This window comes from Cupressus sempervirens, chromosome 4 (genome assembly GCF_028749045.1).
Source record: "Cupressus sempervirens isolate cs-2001-9-10 chromosome 4, ASM2874904v1, whole genome shotgun sequence".
In the NCBI taxonomy this organism is placed as follows: Eukaryota; Viridiplantae; Streptophyta; class Pinopsida; order Cupressales; family Cupressaceae; genus Cupressus; species Cupressus sempervirens.
The window spans coordinates 286,631,006-286,650,521 of NC_143121.1; the positions used below are offsets into that span (position 1 = coordinate 286,631,006).

A 19,516-nucleotide genomic window follows, 5' to 3' on the forward strand; every position below is an offset into this window, starting at 1 on the left:
ATACAGTTGGGTTTTCTTATGCTCTTTCTAATTTCAAAGTAATCAGTTGTATAGAAGTAGTTGTTGAACTAATTGCTAATGTTTATGTATATTTTGGGATTTGTAACATGATTTAATAGCTTGAAATAATTTAGTGGCTTCATGTATTCTATAAATCTAGTGATTATATCAAGCATTCAATGATAGATTTTTTAATACAAGAACATCCATAGCTTATAATAGTAGCCTGTTAAAAGGAAAATAAACATTTAAGAACATAAAAATCTAATTCAGTTGGAAATCAAAGCTCATATGCATTCAAATAAACACTCAAAAGTAAATAATTATAGAATGGGAGTAAAATTGATTAGCAAAGCTTCAAGTTAGGTTTCACTAATCCTTTTCGGACAGTTCCTTCCAATATATTGTCCTGCAAAAGTCTCCTTAACCTAATAAAACACAACTCAATAATAACAACTAGTTGAAAAAGCATAAGCTATTATGTGATGTGGGGAATGAAATCAAATATGTACACAATTATAGTTTATAATGGGAATTTGGATAAGAATAGATAGTGTAGTTGGTTAATAATGAACATATAGTTGAGTTAACATTTTAAGCTTCTCCAATGATTATGGGATTCCCTAGGCAAGTTGGTTGTTTTGCAATTGCCTTTGTCAAGACAAGAAAACTTGATTGATTAGGAAAATAGCAAGAAAAAAATAGCTACCTTTCTTTTTCATAAGAGGTATTTTATATGGTAGCAAGTCAGAGATCTCTTATAGTTTTGTAAGATTCTTCAATGAGCTAAGGTCTAGAATATGGTTGAAGAAGTTATTATTTCCAAGCAATTGTAACCAATAGTTTAGAGTAAGTAATATTTTGGATTTTAATTCAGAATAAATAAGTCAAATTTTAATTCTTTAATTCTTTAATTATTTAGCTTAGAAATCAAGTCTTAGTATGTAATTTTTTAAGCCCTACATTAGAACTATTGAAATATTAAATGCAAATAATCGTTTGCCTCTGGAGCCAAACGCCCACCTACCACCCTGACTGCATCAGAAATATCAACACTTGGTAGGTGAGTTTCAAATGTGGAAAAGAAGGGGAAAACTTTTTGAAGGGAGACAAAAGGAATTTTTATTGATTCATTCGAAAAGGTTTAGCAAATCAGAGAGTTGGAAGAATTGCAAAGTAGAGAAGTGCAAGTGCATAAGCTATGAAGGAAATTGATTAGCAGATCTAGTCATCAAAGTTCAAAAGATAGAAGGAAGTTTTTTCTCATGTCTGCAATTGCATGTGTTTCCTCTTGTCATTCTATAAGTTCATTATTTTTAGATTTGTCCTGTGAAGTAGTGATTGCTCCAGGCATTGTTGTATGCAGCCATTAGAGCTGTAAGTTTAAAGGTTAAAGTTTTAGGTTTTACTAGTTTGAAGATTTTAGGGTTTTTTAGTTGAAGCCAAATGCTCTTAGATTTTTTAATAGTTTATCATATTTGAATAGAAAGCAAGCATACATATCTTTGTTACTGTTCTCTTATTTAGTATTGCATTCTTTGAATTTGAGAAGTTCTTTGTTGAAATCTTCATACTTTGGCTCTCTAGTTTTAATGGTGGAAAAATCCATGTTTTAAGTTCGATTTACAGCCCACTCAGTTTGATCTTTACCAAGTCCCTCTTTTGTTTTCTTTCACCGAGTTCTCTCTGTAATTATTACCGAGCTCACTTGGCATTCTCTTCTACTGAGCATCACTTTGTAGTGGCTACCAAGCTCACACAACATTGCTTGTTGCTGAGCTCACTCAACATATACTTGTGCCAAGTTCACTTGGCTTCCTCTTGTGTCGAGCTTACTCAGCACCCTCCTGTCACTCAACATCCATTGCTACCGACAAAACTAACACTAGGCACTTTCATGTGTTGAGCAAAATTTTAGGGCTATGATTTTATTTTTCACATGGTATCAAAGCTTTGAGGCCCCACATCCATAGTGAATTAGGGAATTTGTTTTCTAAGATATTTGACATGGTAGGAGATGTAGGAAAGATATAGCAGTAGCCACCATTATTTAATGGACAAAATTATGATACATAGGCAAAGAAAATGAAAACTATAATGGTTTCAAATGACTTATGAGAGTTTGTGATTAATGGGTTCAATGATGTGATAGACCCAACTTAGTATATTTCCCTTACCAATAATCAAAAGACTCAGTTGAAGAAGTCAAGGAGAAAGGATGCAAAGACATTAAGTTTGATTGAGGTAGTAATGACAGAGATAGTTTTTCCAAGATTGCAATAGCAAACTATGCAAAGGAAGCATGGGACATCCTTGATATAAACTTCAAGGGAATTGATAAGATCAGAGTAGTGAAGCTATAGATGATCAAAAGAGAGTTTGAAAACCTTTAGATGAGGGATAATGAACCTATTGTAGAGTTTAGCTCACGAATCTCCACTTTAATAAACCAACTCAAATCAAATGGAGAAGTTTATGATGAGCAAAGGATTGTAGAGAAGATACTGAGGAGTTTGCCTCAGAAATATGACAACCTTATGATGACCATAGAGGAAGCAAAGGACCTCACCACATTGACCTTGGATGAGTTGTTGGGAACTTTGCAAACCCATGAACACTGAATAAACAAATTAGCAACTACTTCCCAAGAGCAATCTTTCAAGGCTCAAGAGAATTCAAGAGGTAGGGGAGAGGAAGAAATGGCTTCAGTATAGGCTCAAGAAGTAGAGGTCATGGAAGAAATGGTCAAAGGAATGTTGGTACAGAAAGCTTAGGACGAGCAAGCAACCAAGAGGGAGCAAGCACCTCTCAAAACAACTCTAGAGGAGGTAAGAAGGATTTCAAATTCAACAAAAGAAATGTTGAATGCTACTACTGTGATAAGTATGGGGATTATGCAAGTGAATGTTGGAAAAAATAGGGTGATCAGTCAAAGAAAAATGCTAATGTCATTGATGTGAACATGGGAAATCCAATCAATCTCATAGCCTTCATCATGTGTAACATTGGTGAAGAAGGAAGCCCTAAAGTATGGCACCTAGACAATAGTTGTAGCAATGACATGAGTGGTAATGAAAGTTTATTTTCTTTCATTGATAAGACTTTTAAGTGTAAAATTAAGATGGGAAATAATGGATCCATTCCCATAGAGGGCAAAGGATCTATTATGGTCTACACCAAGCAAGGTGAGAAGAAGGAAATACAAAATGTGTATATTTCCCCCAGTATGAAGCACAACATGATGAGTGTTTGACAGCTCATTTAAAATGGATACAAAGTGCTGATGGAAAATGACAAGTGTGTCATTCATTAGAAGGATGGGAGTAATAGATTACTTGCAGTAGTCTAAATGACAAAGAACTAAATGTTCCCCTTGAGAATAGAGACATGTTTCTCTTCTCAAGTTAGTGTTGCACCTCCCAAGCATGCATGCACAACATTACATCAGTAATCAACTCTTAGGAGCATGATTGAAGACCCCTCCAATCTTTGGCATCTCAGGCATGGAAATCTTTGCTTTTCTGATTTAAATTTTTTGTCCAAGAAAAAAATGGTAGATGGTTTTCCAAGAATTGTAAATTCATATGGCAAGTGTGAGGCTTGCATATTGGGTAAGCAACATAGGCTTCCCTTTAATTCTAGAAATTCTAGAAGGGCTAGAGCACCATTAGAATTGGTGCATTCTAATTTGGTAGGCCCTATGCAAACTAATTCTATTGGGGGAAGTACTTATTTTATGACATTCATAGATGATTTCAGTCATAGGACATGGATGTATCTTTTAAATAAAAGATCTAAAGCATTTAACAAATTTTAGGAATTTAAAGCTATGATTGAAAAAGAATGTGGACTCTATATTAAGGCCCTTAGATCAGATAGAGGAGGGGAGTATACCTCCAATATTTTTGTAAATTTTTGCAAGAAAAATGGCATAGGAAAAGAGCTTATGGCCAATTATACTCTGCAGCCAAATAGAGTGGCTGAGAGAAAAAATAGGACCATTGTTGAAATGGCAAGAAGCATGATGAAAGCAAAAGGGCTCCCAACTAAATATTGGGGAGAGGTTGTAGCAATAGTAGTCTATTGGATTAATAGGTGTACTATAAAATAAGTTCATGAAAAGATACCTCTTAAGGTTTGGTCAAGGAACAGATAGACATTTGAACACTTAAGAGTGTTCGAATGTGCAGTATATGCACATGTGCCCAAGGAACAAAGAAAAAAGCTAGATGGAAAAGGTGTGAAGTGCATCTTCGTAGGGTTTAGCTCAAAATCAAAGGCCTATAGGCTATATGATCCAATCACCAAGAAGATCATCATTTCAAGAGATGTGGAGTTGCTTGAAAATTAGTATGGGATGGCTCAGTAGATGAATCCTCAAGAACATCAAGAAAAATTCCTACCATTGAATAGGAAGAAAATGACATTGGTGATCAACAAGAAGATGGAGTAACAAAAATAGACTGCAGACAAAGGCAAAAGCAACCCTTAACATGCCAAGCAACAACTCCTATCACTTCAAGACAACCCCGAGCTAGTACGTAAAATAGTAGTAGCAGCAATACTAAAAATTCAAATCCCACTCTCACCTCCCTATTGCCAAGAAAGACTAAAATTCTAAGGGAGATATACCAAGATGAAAGGAATGAGGAAGATTATGATGAGAGTGTAAATTTTTCATTATTTTCTCATAGTGATCTAATTTATTTTGAGGAAGTTGTAATTGAAGAGAAATGGTGTGATGCCATGGATGAAAAAATATACATCATTGAAAGAAATGAGACATGGGAGTTAACTACTTTGCCTCCCAAGAAGCAAGTAATTGGAGTGAAATGGGTTTATAAGACCAAGTGCAATGCTAAAGGAAAAATAGATAGGCATAAGGCACGTTTAGTGGTTAAGGGGTACAAATAGCAATATGGTAGAGATTATAATGAGACATATGCCCTGGTTGCAAGAATGGAAATTGTGCATGCTATCATAGCAATTGTAGCCCAACACAAATGGAAGGTATATCAAATGGATGTGAAATTTGCCTTCCTAAATGGTGTATTGAAAGAAGAATTTTATGTGGAGTAGTCACCTAGTTATGAAGTTTTGGGTGAAGAACATAAAGTGTATAGATTGAAGAGAGCTCTATGTTGGCTCAAGCAAGCTCCATGGGCATGGTACATCAAGATTGACTCATATTTGATGAGTAATGGCTTTAGAAAAAGTGATGGTGAGCCCAAATTGTACATCAAGGTAGCAAATGGTAATGTGTTGATTTTTGTCTTGTATGTTGATGACTTAATACTCACTAAAAATGATAATTTTCTAATTGGTGAGTTCAAATAGGCCATCAAAAATGAATTTGAAATGACTGACCTAGGTCTCTTGAATTACTTTCTAGGCATAGAAGTAAAACAAATGCATGATGGCATCTTTATCTCTCAAGAAAAATATGCAAGGTAGATCTTAGAGAGATTCAAAAATGCAAAATAGTAAGGTAGCCCCAACACCAACAATAGTAGGTCTGGTATTGAGCAAGGAAGATTGTAGCAAAAGTGTGAATCCAACACTATACAAGAGTATGGTTGGAAGTTTGATGTATTTGACTGCAACTCGGCTAGACATAATGCATGCAGTAAGTTTGATTTCTAGATTTATGGAAACACCAAAGGATTCCCATTGGTAAGTGGGAAAGAGGATTCTAAGGTATATGAATGGTACCAAGGGATTTGGGATTTTGTATACTACAATAAATAATTTAAAGTTGGTTGGTTACACAGATAGTGATTTGGTTAGAAGTCTAGATAATAGGAAGAGCACTTCTGAATACATGTTGCATATCGGATCAGGTACTATTTTATGGGCATCCAAGAAGCAACCAATTGTTGCTCAATCTATAGCAGAGGCTGAATACATAGTAGAAAATTCAACATCATGTCAAGCTATTTGGTTAAGGAGGATCTTGAAAGATTTAAATGAAAGGCAAGAGGATGGAACCACAATTTATTGTGACAACATCTCTTCAATTGTATTGTCTAAGAATCTAGTCTTCCATGGTAGAAGAAAGCATATAGAGATTAGATATAACTTCATTAGAGAGTTGGTGGAGAATGGGGATATCAAAATAAAATTTTCCAAGTCTGAGTAGTAGCTAGCAAACATATTTACTAAGCCTTTAGGCATTGGAAATTTTGTACACCTAAGAGAATGTCTTAGTGTAGTTGATTTGGATCAAGACTTATCCCTTTTTTTTGTTTGGTTCAGGACAAAGGGGGAGTGTTGAAATATTAAATGCAAATAATCATTTTCCCCTACAACCAAATGCCCACCTACCACCCTAACCACGTTAGAAATATTAATGCTCAGTAGGTTAGTTTCAAATTAGGAAAAGAGGGGGAAATTTTTTTGAAGGGAGACAAAAGAAATGTTTATTGATTCATTTGAAAAGGTTCAATAGATCATAGAGTTGGAAGAATTATAGAGCAGAGAAGTGCAAGTGCATAGAGCTATGAAGGAAATTGATCAACAGATCTAGTCATAAAAGTTCAAAAGATAGAAGTAAGTTTTTTATCATGTCTGTAGTTGCACATGTTTCCTCTTTTCATTCTATAACTTCATTGTTTTTGGATTTATCTTGTGAAGTAGTGATCGCTCCAAAAATTGTTGTATGTAGCCATTAGAGCTATGAGTTTAAAGGTTAAAGTTTTAGGTTTTACCAGTTTGAAGATTTTAGGGTTTTATGGTTGAAGCCAAATGCTCCCAGATTTTGTAATAGTTTATCATATTTGAATAGCAAGCAGGCATACATATCTTCATTATTCTTCTCTTGTTCATTATTGCATGTTTTGCATTTGAGAAGTTTTTTTTTGAAATCTTCATACTTCGGCTCTCTTGTTTTAATGGTGGAAAAGTCTATGTTGTAAGTTCGGTTCATAGCCCACTTGGTTTGGTCTTTACCAAGTCCCTTTTTTTTATTTCTTTCACTGAGTTCTCTCTATAGCTATTACTGAGCTCACTTGGCATCCTCTTTTGCCAAGCACCACTTTGTAGTGGATACTAAGCTCACTCAGAATATACTTATGCTAAGTGTCCCTTTGTTTGCCGAGTTCACTTGGCTTCCCCTTGTGTTGATCTTACTCGGCACCCTCATGTCACTTGGCATCCATTGGTGCTAAGAAAAACTAACACTTGACACCTTCATGTGTTGAGCAAAATTTTAGGGTTGTGATTTTATTTTTGACAACAAGGTATGAAGTGGTATGTTGACTTCAAGTGAATTTAGTTTGTGGGTATGTAAACTCTTACTAATTGTGTTAGTGCAATCAAGTCTGCAATATTTGTAGGAATAATTCCCTTAAGATGCATGCCTATTAGATTTCTATAAAAGCAGAAAGAAAATAGAATGAGACATATAAATAGAGTAAAATTTACGATCTAATGAATTATCAACTTATTGAAATTAGCAAAGAAATTTACATGATGATAACTCATGGAGGATCATCTTTGTTGTAGGTTATCCCTATTGATGAATATTCAGCTGGTAAACATGGATCTCCTTCTGTCCAATTGTCTAGAACATTTAATACCTTTACTATTTTTCTAATTGCAACCATTGAACTCCCACAATTTGTCCAAACATTAAGCATGCATATAGTATTTACTTTTTATACAAAAAATTATATATAGCATAAATAAATAAATAAAGTTACCATCTTTGGAGTATGTAGTTGTGGGTAGTTCCAATTTCCTGTACATTTTTGCTGCATTTATGAATAGTCCCAACTTGGATATAATGCTTGGCTATAAAATTATATTTATGGAATTGGGTTTGCCAAGTTGTAAGTCTTTATTTGCTTGGTAGCATTCCAAAAACTTGAGCTCTATGAGATTTGATACTTGGTTCTCATTAATGAAGGCAGAAAATCTCAGAGTAAGGTTGGTGTGGTTGATGTTGTAGAAGTAAAGTGCAAAAGAGTAAATACTTGGGTCATAAGAATCCAGAAATATGTTTGAGATAGTTATATTGGCGATAGTTTTCATTGCAATGCATGTCCTTGTTATGTTTACGAGCAGTTCATTCACTAACTCTCTTCCTAAAGATTTTGTATGATCATTCTCAGTGGTAATGTTCACTGTGTTGTTAGGTCCTAAGGAAGAAAACTAGAGGTGGTCATATGGATCATCAGGGTACCTAAAAATCACCATTACAATGGATTAATCTTAACAATATAAGTTAATTTTAACTATTTAAAACTTTTGATTTAGAAATTATGATGTTTAAGCCATCCATAATTCTAATATAAGAACCCTAATTGCCATTACATTACTTTAAGTAGAAGTAAAATCAGCAAAAGGGGCCTGGGCTAGTTACAACAATAGGTCAAACCACATTTAATCCTCCAACATAGTTTATTAGATTAGGTTGAAAATTTCATTAGTGAGAACAATTTTGGTTGTAGGCATAGGAATTGAGAATAGGAATGACTATTCTAGCAACTACACAGGCCAAGTGGGAAGATGCACCAAAATTTATTCGATCTCCTACAAGATTTAAGGCATTCTTCAGAAAATTCATTGATTTACACATGGAGGAATCGAGTGGACACAGCTCGATGCTTGAAATAAAAAAAAGTGATGTTTTTCTATTTGAGGATTGCTAAGGCATAAACTCAGACTATCACTTCTGGTGACCAAGATGATCTCATAATACATGTAGCTAGAGTTGCCTACACTTGATAGATCAACATTTGCCCACTTGATTCCTTCGATAAGTAAATCAAAAAATGTCAACAAAGGAACTGAATAATCTAGACCAAAAGATGCTCTGACAAGGTAATTTAGATGAGGTTTGATAGGGATGAGATAGCAGTATTTCTTCACTAACATATTCAGAAAGTAGGCAAGAGTCAAGAATTGCATGCCGAGCACTATCGTTGAACTGACCGTTAGTATGTTGCAAGTTCTAATGAAGGTGGAATCAGAAATCCAAAGTAAGCCCTTTTCCTCTGTTATGTTATCCATGGAACCATGGTTGATGTTGAGGAATCTTGTATTGAAAATACAAGGGTTAATCAAAATTGCAAGATCTAAAGGCGAGGAGAAGAAAAAAATAGGAGGTTACCATCTGGATTTGAGTGAGTACAATGGAGAAATTTAGGGATTTTTATGAAGAACAACATACACACTCTTGTACTCAACTCCATGGCTCACATCTTTCACCTCTATGAAGATTCAATAAACAAAATTCATTAAAGGAAAACAAAAGCATATAAGAAAACTGAAGGTATACAACTTTAAAAAAAAGAAGAAGTCAATTTTGACTATTTAACACTTTTAACCTAGGAATCAAGCCATAGTATGTGATGTTTAAACAGTCTCCAACCTACTACTTTGCCAAGTGCTTTTACTTTCATATAGAGAGAGTTTCCTTATATAATTTTTCAACACAAGGGTATGGTTAATACATTGAGTTGGGTTTAAAAAGCTAAGATTCTCAATCAAGCAAGTGCCATCTAGTGGCCTTTAAATAATAGTTTAGTTTAACATTAACAATATTGTAATTGCTCAAATTATAAATGAATAATATTGTAAGCAATATTATATAAATTTTAATTTTAATTACGAATTATTTTTAAATGTAATTGTCAAGATCTTAATTGTCATCTTAATAATAATTAACATCGCAATAGTAATATATTGTAAATAAGTATACTTTAATAATAATTTATTGTTCATAATTTTTCATCTTAACTATTATTGTATTTACACAACAATAAGCAACCAGTGAATGGGAGGCAAGTAGAAGGGAAGCAAAAGTTATCAAATATCTGACTACTACAGATACTCCAATCAGAAAACTAGATATATCAAGCATTTATTCAGCAATAGGAAGTCGATCATTTAACTGTCAGAATCTCCTTCAAGAAGAGGACAACACAATGCTTTTAAATAAAGATCATCAATTTGCATTCACACAACATTCTTTGTTTAGACAAAATCCCTCATAGCCTTCGATTTCAATAATTCCTATCAGAACCCTAAGAAAACCTTCATTTTCTAGAAGTCTTTCCAATATATCATGTGATAATAGTCACAGTCACAATCATCACCAAGATTTCTCTCAGTTTTCAGATAGCTACAATTATCCTTCAGAGGATGGGAATTCATGGAAGGGAGATCTGGTAAAAGAAGTGAGCAAGGGGAAGACTAGGTTTTTTGGTGAAGGAGTTTTTCGGTGGTCAGAGTCTTTTACTAGTTTGGTTGGTGGAATTATTCCTACAATTTTCTCTGGCAGCTAACCTATGAAATGGCTTTTTGCATTCATTGTGTTGAATATTGCATATTTGACACTAGACCTACTTATTGGACTTTTCATGGGACATGTAGGATAACTTTAGAACAAAACTCTTGGCATCTGATCAAATCGAGCTCAACCAGGGAAGATGGATTTTGTGACATGTTTATCTAATTCGTTCACTAATAACAATTGCTAAAACACAAATATGGTGCAGAGTGGGAAAAGGACCAAAAAGGTCAAGTGGTTAAACTCACAAAATGGTTATGGATTTATTACCCCTAATGATGGTATCAATGATTTTTTTGTTCACATGACATCGATTTGATATAATGGATTCAGATCTCTGGCAAAAGGAGAATTGGTTGAGTTTTTTGTTGAGCATGAATATGGTTATAGGACTAGAGCTCTTGATGTGCATGGGAAACTTTCAAACCAACCTCATCTTCCTCTTCTTCATCATCATGGTGAAAAAATAGGTGCAAGAGATTTCAACATATCATATGGCTCTGGTCATAGTGGACGTGGTGCAAAGAAGATCGAACATGGTCTCAAGACTGCCAAACCCTAGATCTAGCCAATTTTTTACATTTGTAATGGGCCACTTCAGAAACTCATACCTATCTTTTCTAAAATTGGTTAGGAAATTGGGCATTTTAAGTACCAACTCCCTTCTTATGTGTCATGGCCAAATAACATCTCCATTATCGATCCAAATTTTTTTTCTTATCCCAATAATATTTCACTTTGAGGTAAAAAAATCTATGGGAAATTAGTCTGCCAATGTTTGGAAGGAAAAATTGGGGTCTACATCTTCAATAAGATCAACTAGTCCCAATAATAATCTAGATAGTTCAAATGCCACACTCATAAATGGTTATGCCTAGCTTCTTGTGATTGAAGATGGACTTCTTGAACCACAGATCACTTACATGCTCGACATAAAAATCATCAGTAAGATTTGGTCCTTCCTCCCAACTACAGATCTTCTTTGTTGGGCGAAGCATTATTAGTTTGATGTTACTAATTTATTCTACATTGATCATGAGTCTTCTTTTTCTATTGCTATATTTTATTTTAAGCTTGCTCAGGATAATGTTCTTCGAATTAAGAGTTGATTTTGTAAAGGGTTGGGAATATATAACACTACTTGGTCTCCAAACTTTAAACCTAGTCATTCAACCTATGATTTTATGCCATTTTGGATTGAGCTTCCTACATTACCAATAGAATATAGAGATCTACAAATTATTGAATTAATAGCAAACAAAATTGGGGTATTCATCCATCATGATCTAGTACCTTTTGACAAACCATCTCTTTCTATAAGGTTTTGTGCCTTACTAAATCTGAATAAACCATTGCCTTCTTCCTTAATTATGTCATCTAAATATGGTCAATGGAACCAAAAAATTATTATTCAAGAAGTAAAAACTATGTTTAATATGGTAGGTTTGTTTGGTGATTTTACTAATCAATGTCGAGATCCAAGTTTCTTTAATCTGATAGTTTGTAGTAACCATAACTCTGACCCACTAAAGTGCACTTTTAGGACATAGTTTTTTCCTTCTACCCCTAAAGATGTGTGTGTATCTCAAGCTAAACTATCAAGTTCCCCATATCATTTCTCATGTGTAAATCTAGTTGTTTACCATTCACCAAAGAGTCGTTGTTCTACACAAAAAGATCAATCTCACGGAGACTATTACAGTCCTAATAAATCTTTATGCTTATTTTCAAGGAATTATTTTCCTCTTATGGATTCCCAATATTTAGGGTCCTCCTCTAATTTTTCTAAAAAAATGATGTTGTTTTTGACCCACCTTGTTTCTATATGGAAGACTCATCGAGATAAGTATATAAGTCTAGATCAGTCTCTTTTCATGTCATCAAAATCTTCTAAACTTGCAATTACATATCTGATTGCCAGTGAAGAAGATGTTATTCATCCCTCCTAGATGGATGTTGTTGTTAATGAGCTCATTTTTAATGATCAAACTCTTTCTTTCTATTCTAGATTAGAAGGTACATTAGTTTCCCAAGGACATTCATTGTCTTCTGAATATGCCCAAATTTTAGCAATAGAGTGTAGTGTTCCACTTCCTCCCAAATTCTCTATTGAAGATAACATGCTCCATGAACCATATAAGGATAGTGTAAACTTTCAATTGGACCCCCCTTCACCTAGGTTGGAGGACTCTATGAATGTTTTAGATCTTGGCTTCGAAGTCCAAAAGTCTCCTCCTCAAACAGATAATTCTGGTCAAACTAGGTCCCTCTTTGTTGATCCACTTCTTACTAATGTTAGTTTTGATTTCTCCCAAAAAATTTCTATGTTTTAATCCCCCCTCTCACCATCTCCTATAACTAATAAATCTTCTAAGCCTAGGGGTAGAACATCAAAAGCATCAAAAGCTAAAATAGAAGTCGATGTCGGGTTCCAATCAAATTTGGATGGTAATTTTCCTACCTCTAAGAAATTGACAAGGAGCGCCAAGAGTGCTACTTGTTAGTAATGAAGATCCTCTCATGGGATGTCAAGGGAATTAATGCCCCTAACAAACATAATAGGATCAAGCATTTTTTTGATTCTATCCAATGTGATCTAGTCTTGCTTAAAAAGACTAAGCTATCAACAAATAACTTTCAGAAATCTATTGGATGTTGGTTGACATGGAATTCTTCACATGTTCCTAGCTTAGGAGCTTTTGGGGGCCTTTTTGTATTATGGAATCCAAATAATATCAAGGCTCAACATCTTCATCAAGGAACTAATTGGTAAATGTTATACATTCAACACTATTAACTTTCATTCCATTTGATTAACGTTTAGGGCCCTACCCCTACATCTGATAAGCAAAGGTTATGGCTTACTCTTATAGGCTTTACCCAGCAATTAGTAGGTGCCAAATTTATTATTTCCAATGACTTTAATGCTATTATTCATCCTAGGGAAAAGTATGGAGGTATTATTCCCCCACCTAGAGCTATCAATGACTTTAATGACTTTGTTAACAATAATTTTCTCTATTTGATGTTCCCCACAAGCTAGATCTTTCACTTGGTCTAATAGAAGAGTTGAGTTCCTTCAAATTGCAATTAGATTTGATAGATTTTTGTGTTCAAAATGTTGGAAATTAGCAAACTATTCTATCCAATTGGATATTCTTCCATATTTAGAATCTGATCATTTCCCTATTCAATTGTCCATTCTTCTATCAGATTCTCCTATTACTAGTTTTTATAGACCCTCGTTTAAGTTTGAAAGTGTATGGTATTGTCATCCCCACTTTGATGGCCTCTTAAAACAATGGTGGAAGGATACTCCACTAGCATTAGGAACCAAAATGTTCCAATTTCATAAGAAAATGTAGTATATCAAAGGGCTTATCAAGATTTGGAATGAACATTTTTTAAAAAATATTTTTGAGGAGAAAAATGTGGTAGAAGAAAAACTAGTTGAGATTAATGAACATATTTTACTACATGGTTTAAATTCTGATATGCATTCAAGACAGAAGAATTTGAAAGAGGAGTGGGCTGAATTATATAAGCAAGAAGAAGAGTACTAGAGATAAAAGTCTAGAGAATTGTGGCTTTAACAAGGGGACCAAAATACTAAGTTTTTTCATGCATCTACCAAACAAAAGAAGGCTAATAACACAATCTTTACAATTCATGACCATCTAGGAAACTTTATTTCTGATGCTAAGGGCATTCAAACTGAGAGTGTAAGGTTTTTCTCTAATCTTCTTTCCCCTCCACTGCAGGATCCCCCCTCTCCCCACCTTGTGGATGAGATCTTGGATTCCATTCCTTCTTTGATTTCACAACAAGACAACTTGATTCTTATGGGCCCTTTTACTCTCTTTGAGATTCATGGTGTAGTATTTTCTATGCCTGATGATAAGACACCAGACCCAGATGGGTTCACTACATTATTTTTTCAAGAATGTTGGGATGTAATTTTTTTTGAATTGATTGAGGCTCTTGAAGAATCTAGAAAAATGTCTCCATTTTGAAGAACTTTAATACCACCAATATTTCTCTCATCCCAAAGTCTAATGATCCCTATTCTTTTGCTGATTTCTATCCTATTTCTTTATGTAACACTATCTATAAGATTATCACAAAGGCTATTTATTTGTGGTTTAAGGCTATTATTCCAAAAATTATATCAATAGAACAAGGTGATTTTGTTCTTGATCAAGAAACAACTGAGGGATCTATAATAGCCCATGAGATCCTTCATTCCATCAAAGAACATAATATTTTAGCATTTTTTGTCAAATTAGATATGATGAAGGCTTATGATAAAATAAATTGGTCTTTTCTTCTTCTAGTCCTTCATCAGTTTGGTTTTTCTTTTAGGTGGTGTAAATGGATTAAAGCTTGCATTTTAGGTGCACATTTTTCTATTCTCATCAATGGTGGACCAAAAAGTTTCTTTGCCTCTTCCCAAGGAGTTCATCAGGGTGACCCCCTTTCTCCTTTCTTGTTTATCATTATGGAAGAGGCCCTAAATAAACTTATTAAATCTTTTAATCAAAAAGGGTTGTGGAAAGGTATCAATATTATAGGCACATCTTTGTCCATAACCCATTCTCTTTTTTATGATGATACTTTACTTTTTGGATCATCTACATATCAAGAAGCACATAGTATGAAGAAAGCCATTGACCTATATGCACAAGTTTCAAGTCAATGTATAAATACAACTAGATTGAAAATTTATGTTTTTAATACTTCCCAATTGATTTCTCAAAGAATAATCCATCTTCTTGGTTTTCACCATGATCATTTACCTTCTAGTTATCTTGGTGTTCCCTTTTTTATGGGATTAAACATACCGTCTTATTGGAAATCTATAATTGATTGTATCAAGAGTAGAATTAGAGCTTAGAAGGTTCATTGGTTATCCCTCTCAAGTAGAATTTTTCTTATCAAAACTATTATTTTTGTCATTCCTAACTATTACTTCTCCATTCTACAATTCCCCAAATGTATCATCTCTCAAATTGAAACTTTAATCTGCACCTTTCTTTGGTCAGATAATATGAATGGTCAAAAGAAAATAAGTATGCTAATTTCTAACCTCTTATAGAATAGGAGGTGTTAGACTTCTAAACTTTTTTGGAAAATGTATGAAAAACCCTCTGCCAAATGGTGTCACCTTTTGCAAGAGAAATATTTAGATAACTTGAAAGTTTCCAAAGTTCTTACTATGCTAGACTTTCCAAAGGGGTCTATCATTTAGGATTTCATGATGGCTTCTCAAGAAATTATTACTTCATTCATATCATGGCAAGTGAACAATGGGGGTAGTGTCAATTTTTGGTTTGATTCATGGAATCAGTTCCCCCCCTTACCACTATTGATTCTCTAAAGGATTTTTCAAACATGGTTATTCAAGCTTGGGGGACATCCTTTCTACTTATGTCTCAGTTATTCATAGCTTCATAGGGCTAGTCATTTGGAAAGTCCCCTCATCTCTTCCTATATCCCACAACCAGGTTGCTTCTTTCAAACAAGTAATAGCTGAAAGGAATGTCTTTATGTCTAATCATCCAAATTGCCTCTTTTGGGTTCTAGCTAAAGATGGTACATGCTCTATTAAACTAGGATACTTGGCTCTCCATCACGACTAGTATAATCAGACCACATATCATGCTTTTGAATTTCATTGGAATAGCTCAGTTCTACCAAAAATAGGATGCTTTGCATGGCTTGCACTTAAGAACCAAATTTTAACTAGTGATCATCTTCATAGATTGAACATTTCTAATTCCTTTAACTGTGTGCTCTGTCTATGAGCTATAGAAATAATAGACCACCTCCTCTTAAACTGCCCTTTTGCCCAACATTGTTGGCATTTTTTCCTTGATAAGGTTAATTTCCATATGCCATTACCTGATTCTCTATGGGATTTATTCCAAGCATGGCCAATCTTATACTCTAAATCAGTGTTTTTATGTCTTTGGAAGTGCATTCCTGCATCTGTAGTATGGGCAATTTGGTGGGAAAGAAACAAGAGAATTTTTAGATAGACATCATCTCCAATACCTCAATTTTTGGAAGGATTAGAGAGATCAATTATTGAGCTTGTTAATGCTTTAGTAAGTAAATATAAGGTTAAACATGTTTTTTCTCCTTGGGATGGCTATATTATTTAGAAGTGGAAGGGTTTACTTTTCCCTCATCTTCCTACTCCATTTTGTCCATCCAAGATTCCTCTAATGTGAGCACAAACGAAGTGGATTCCTCCATGTGAGATTTATTTCAAACTCAATTTTGATGGGGCCTCTAGAGAAAATCCAAGCAACTTTGGCTATGGCATAGTCATTAGAGATTTTAAAGGTCATGTGATTGTAGCAAAATCATCTTCTCTCCCTCAGTTTACTAATAACAAAGTTGAGGCCTTGGCCTTGCCTTTTGGTTTGGAAATTGCAAAATCACTTTCTATATCTAAGCTGCATGTTGAAGGGGATTCATCAATTATTATTAATGCATGTATTAAACTTCATGTATGTAATTGGTTCATACAATATATATTACATCAAGTATGATCTCTTCTTGATTCAATCTCTGAATGTTACATCATGCATACTTATAAAGAAGGAAATCTTTTAGCTGATTGTCTAGCTAATTTGGGTATTGATAGGGTTTATATTAACTCTTTACTTTCCTCAATTAACCTCCTTGATCTCCCTAGCTTTGTTAATATTGTGACAAAAGAATATGCTTAGAATAAGTCTAAGTCCTCCTCATTTTTTATTTGATAGTAAACCATGACTTCTCTATGATTTCACATATTTTTCTTTTATGGATCTCACTTGTTCTTTTGAGATATTATATGTAGGTTAGGGTCTTGGATTATACTTGCATCAGATGGATTTCTAATATCATGGTCTTAATTGAAGTTTTGATGTAGCATAGGGCTGGTAATCTCTGTGACATTTTTTGCTAGGCTATGGGTCTTTTCTCTAGCACCAATCAATGAATTGTATTGATATGAGTTTTGGACTCTTTTTAATTACTATATTCTTGATCTAAGAATCTCTAGGACAAGATTCATTAGTGTTGATAGATACTCTCTCTTGATGTAGTATTTCTTCTTCTGCATTCCTTTTTTGTATCAAGCAATGACCAACGCTTTTCTTTTCTGGTTCTTTTCTCTAGGAGCTCTTTTGAACTATTTATTATTATTATAAATATAATATTTTTCCAAAATAATAATAATAATAATAATTAATTGTTTATTATATATGTATACTATTATTTTTTGATAAACAACTATACATGGGTCAATGTCAAGTTTATAGTTGTAAACAAAGAGATTTGTTTTGAGGCTAGATGGATAGCTAAGGTAAGACTCTAGTTAAGTAAATTATGTCTTAAATGAATTTATGAAAATAAACTATAATATATCTCTTAATGTTTCATGTGTTCTATTTAGTTCCATTTGTTAATAAAATATGAATTATGCTTAGACTGTATATTCATTTGCTTCATTGAATTCATGTAGTTTATATATTCAATCTATGAATAATTAAGTTTGTTCTATTTAGGCTTACTAAGGTAAATGTTCCAATTGTACTTGATTAAAGATTGTATTTCATCGAATTCAAATACTTTATCTATTCATTGTACTTGATAATTGTACTTTTTCTATTTTAGTTTATTGAATTTTTTCTATTTAGGCTTATTTATAAAAATAAATAAATAACACATTAATCAAATAAATAATGAATACTAAAATCTATGAAGAGATTTTTCTTAAATGTACAACCTTGAACTAAACCTTAGTGATAAACAAAATATGAGCCTCTAGAAAAAATAAATAAAATGAGAGTAAAATTGTAAGGTATGATGTGTATGAAAAAACTTTATAAATTGTTATATGTAAATCTGATGATTACGTGGCACACAATTTCACAATGGATTTATATTTAAATTACGATAGAAATAATATTGAAAAAAATAAAACATCCATTGAAATTTGTGCATCCAAATTGATAAAATCTTCAATTGGTAACTTGGAGAACTCAAGTCCTTCTTAATTCCAATGGCATGACACATTAAACAATTACATTATCAGCTTTATATTTACAAATTAAAAAATGTAAAAATTTGTTATGTCAAAACACCTATCATGTAACATATAAAAAAAAGCCAAAACTAGATAAAAGAGGATGGTGTATTATGTGGTGAGCAACATATTCACTATAATATAATTTTTAATTAGAACTACTAAACTATATTATTTGAAATTTTATATAATGTGAATTTTTTTTAATATTTATGACTTTAATTCTGAAGGTAATCTTGAAGATATGTAAAAGGATTTTTCTCCTTGTTATGTAGATATTGCTACATATTACACCTTGATAGATGTTATCTATAAAGTAAAAACAATTAGAATTTTCTTTGATTTTATTATAAGAATTTAATTTTAAGATATTTTAAAATATAATATTTTTAAATTTGATTATAACAATCTAATTTTAAGTTTGTTCTAATTTCTTAAAACTGTTAAGCATAGAGGATAGACACATATCTTTCTTAATATTTCCCTAAATATAATATGTCATTATTGTGCTCCCTTGGCTTTATGAAGACTTTTTAAAATTGCAACTTCCAAATAAAATACAATCAAGAGGAACCTATAGAAAAATAGAACCTTCAAGTAGGACATTCTTCAAAGAATACAGTTATAGGGTGTTTTTTTAATGTATCCTTATGTCTTTCCTTGAGATGAAAGTTGCATATTATGGAATTTGTGTCAAGTGTTGAAGCTTCTCCTACAAACACATGTACACATGTGGAAGCATAAAGTGGGCATGTCATCTATTTGGCATAATGGTAGAGAAGAAAAAATAAAAGATAAATGCATTGAGTAATATTGTACAGTGACTATGACTATAACTATATATGTACAAAAGAATATTTTTCATTTGGCATTAATAATAATAGATATGCAATCTTAGGGTGAACATTCTTGTCAAAATAGTCCTAAGAACCTATGAGAGATGTTAAGAATAAGATATTATATAGTGTCTTTAGATATACATTCATAAATTTATAGACATATGAGATTATAAAAGCTAATAGAAGAAAATAAACCCTTATTAAATGCAAATAATAAGGATAGATGATGGTTATTTTCTAATCAAAGGTAGATTGATGATCTTGTGAAAGATAAGATAGGATAAGATTGATCACCCAAGACAT

General features: G+C 33.0%; 1 pseudogene; it reads right to left on the minus strand.

Annotated features, from left to right (window-relative positions):
- Window positions 1–346: 346 nt before the first annotated feature.
- LOC149561127 (putative LRR receptor-like serine/threonine-protein kinase At1g67720) lies at window positions 347–9,194 on the minus strand (annotated as a pseudogene).
- Window positions 9,195–19,516: the final 10,322 nt, after the last annotated feature.